The following is a 4,036-nucleotide window of genomic DNA, read 5'->3' on the forward strand; positions in this document are numbered from 1 at the left end:
TTTAAATAAAACAACATGACCTTCCAGTGGGAAACATTGCGTCCCCCTTTTCATCATGTGAAAGTTGTCAGTAAGCTTTTTGCCTTCCAACCAGCTAAATGCGGCAGAGTACGGCCGGTAAACGATTCACAAACCACGATCTAGTGCCATTAAGACGATTTCTTTAAACAGTGGCGTAGCTGAAGGAATTTAGTTTCTTCTCAAATCGTCCTATGCAGCAACGTTCACAGATATCTCAAATAGGAAAAGCTCTTTATCCAGGTACGAAGGTAGTAAAACAAACTTCCCGCAGTTTGTGTCAGCTTGACCTTTTCGTCTGATAGCACTGCGTAAGTATTTTGTCTAAGAGGTACCACAAGTAGTGTTCCTGTAGCTGTGGGAATCATTGTTTGAAAACGAGTTTAACACCAGTGGGTACAGCACTGCTAAATATTCAAAATGATTATCAACCTAAGACTGAGTTCATCCACTAACTGAGGCGTATTTATAATATTGAAGCTAGACTGTGTATCCTCATCTTCCTTGAGTGGGCATCGGAAGGCGTTTACACACACGTATACAAACTATGATGGCTTGCAGAAAATAGAAGCGAAACGCGTATGACACTAAAATTGTGTTTTATTCATTTGCTGTCAGACGGTCCGTAAGCAAAAATTATCAATATACCATAATACAACTTACTATGTCAAGTTACCAAGAGAATTTGATGTGTAAAGGTTTTCTCCTGATTTCGTTAGAGAATTTTTCTGGAAATTCGCAGCCCCATAAAATAAATCAGAAAAAAAGCTTGCACACGCTGGCCCCTACCACAGTTAGAACTGACGACTTATCGAGCCGTTGCGACACGAGACATGGGCGGTACCAAGGGGCTACGGACACACTGCTAACAACACGCCACTCTAATCATGGTGTTGGTCTCTCAGCCTTATAATGCATCGTGAAAGATAAAAAAGTTGTCACTTATGTGAAGAACAGCATTTCTTTAGCCAAAAAATTGAATTTTCTGACTCAGTGTCTTAGATTACATGAGGATTATATAGTATGAGTTATTCAAATGGATAGGTGAGTCAATTCAGTACCATACGTGGAAGTGATTGCACTGTCTCAGTGTTGCCAAATGTTTGTGACGATGTTGACAGTTCTCAGCTGTGCTATAGGAACAGCTCTGTAGCGTTATGGGAGGAGAATCCCGTGCTCATAATATAGGAGGATACAGAGAGGAGGCGCGGGGTTTGGTTAATATGCACCGTTTTCTCCCACCAGTTGCGTCAAACATTCAGGTGTGCAATCTTCCATCACGGTTACAGTTTCCTATTAAATATAAACGAATAAAACACTTACCTTGATACTTTGTAACAAAAGATTATTTCAGTACAATAAAAAGTCTTTGGAAATCAACTTTGCCCACCTTTCACGAAAAGTAAGATAACAAACACTTTGCACCTCGAAATCGATTGCATCTATGTGCAGTCTTGTGATCATACAAGTAGAATTTCATGAATTGCACGAGAATGTAGAAAAATGTTGGTGCAAACGGAAGCTGTAAGAAACACAGTTACCTGATTATTCTGTACCACGTAATAATCAATTCATTTGATAATTCAGAAGAGAAGAAACTAAAAATTATGCCCATTAAGACAGAAACTAAAATGCAGATTCGGGCACTGTGCAGATATGCACTTTTTCATCTTCAGATCTATACAAATAATGTATACTAACCATGGTATTCATTGTTTTCGTAATGTTTCCCCCTTGTGTAGTCTTCTAGTGATGAACTGGATCCACACCCATGAATCTGATTGTTTCTTTGTATCCTTCCATCTGCTATCCTTGTGTGTTATTGTTCGCTGTTCAAAAAGCAAATTTTGTGCCTGCTCCCACGACGTATTAAAATGAGGTCCCAAGAAGGCTAACGAATTATAATCAAATTACAGTGAGACGCCAGTTTGTCTGTCGTCATGGTGTTAAGTCGACAGAAATAGTTGGGTGTTATTGCCTGCATCACCGGCGTCCCGTTGTCGTCTTCTCTTACTGAGATTTTTCATATTACCCTGATCACCACGCCGAGATAAATGTGTATATTCTCCGTGACGAAACATCCCATATTCCATTCATCCTGATCCATTCGTTGCATGCGTCGCCAGCAATGAGTGATAGGGAAGCTGTTGTGAGCTGACGAATAACAATAAAAATGGTAGTAATAACGAATCAGTAATCAAGGCTGTTACTGCATTACAGACGATTAACAAAATAACCAAGAAAATCTGAGTGTTTAATTGGCCCAGTGCATAGGTGTTCTTACCAGTTTGTTTCTGAATTCTGTTCTGGTTGTTTGCAGAGAGAAAAGAAAGAACCCTGTAGCCATACGCATCGCTAGTACAACGAGATACTGCCTATCAACTATCCTTGCTTTACATCACGAGACGAACGTGGCGTCACCGAGCTGATATTTGAAATACATTTCTGTTTTCTCTCTCTGTCTCTCTTTTTTTATTTTTTGAGGAAAGTATCGAGAAGCGCGAATAATAAGCAAGTAGGCATATAACCTGTTTACTGTTATTTTCACTGGGATACGTAATGCAAAAATACAACTTTTAAGTGTATTATTGCGTAATTCCAGTTATTGTCAGTCTATTCGTGAACTTCTAGCATTCAGTAGGGTGAAACCTATCACAGAAGCAAGCAAAACACAATTATTTCTTGCACCATGCGGATCACACAAACGAAATCTCGCTACACTGACGTGTTGTCCGATATATTGCACGGAAAACATATCTGATTCATGTTAATAAATACAGCTCTATCAGATACAAATTTGGATGCGTACCAAGTGTATAAAAGTATATCTTGAAACACGCAGAAAGTCACATGGAGGTATTCGACTGAAACATAGCGATGACGAAGACTGTAACTGGGGTCGACAGCATCGTCGTCTACCACCTTGAGAACTCGAACGGTGACAGCGCTCGGCCGGTTACTTACGTTTACTGGTATCAAAGTTACAGCATGAAAGCACAAAAATGTTAATAACCCGAAGATCATTAACTTTAGATCCTATAGAAATTAAAGCAGTCATCAGTCGGAAGAGTGGTTTGAACACCACAGTGCTTTGACAGGCACGGTCTTGTTGGAGGTGGCATGCCGTTGCTTCCCTCCGACCTTTGAGTTGACTTACCTAGCCAGTTAATAGGGGAACACACAGCTTAACGTGGCTTTCGGACCACAGTGCAACTCGGCATTTTTTTCCATCAACAAACACTGCCGGGAAGTAAGTGTAAAATGGCACATAAAAATCATGGGCTTAACGACGCATTGAACCTGAGACCTTCGTATCCGTCCTCTTGCTCTTTATCACTTTGCCACTATGCAGGTACTACTGTGGTTGTTCCTTACCATTAAAATTAAGGATCTCTCGTTTGTGCCTGCGCTGGCACAAGCGTGTCCCTTAGGAGTCCTTACTTTTGGGATTACCCTCGTATACGTGTATGTAAACGCCCTCCGATGCCAGCTCAAGGAAGACAACGATACACAGTCTAGCTACAATATTATAAATACGCCTCAGTTTGTGGATGAACTCAGGTTGATAATCATTTTGAATATTTAGCAGTGCTGTATCCACTGGTGTTAAACTGGTTTTCAATCAATTATTCCCACAGCTACAGGAAAGGTTTGGTTAGTGTACTTTATTTGTCTTGGTTGGGAAGCTGAAGTAAAGATCGGTCCTAATTGCATATTTAGTAATATGGATCAGCCCTAACTACACAACTATATGCATAGTGCTACACATGAGCTGCCTAAAATCGCAATATAGCTCAAAAATTGACGATGCCATACAACTAGTTTTATCCTGCTGGAAAAAATTTCACAATACTACTCGAAACTAGTGGCAGATATACTCAAACTCTACACTTCGTCTACAAGCTGGCGAGAAAAAACGTTGGGGTGGGAGATACTATCTTTATTGTTTTGGTGGAAATTGCATTCAACTGACGAGATGCCTGTGTTGGACAGAGAGGAGTTTAATACACTCCTGGAA

The sequence above is a fragment of the Schistocerca cancellata genome, chromosome 1 (genome assembly GCF_023864275.1).
Source record: "Schistocerca cancellata isolate TAMUIC-IGC-003103 chromosome 1, iqSchCanc2.1, whole genome shotgun sequence".
Taxonomy (NCBI): domain Eukaryota; kingdom Metazoa; phylum Arthropoda; class Insecta; order Orthoptera; family Acrididae; genus Schistocerca; species Schistocerca cancellata.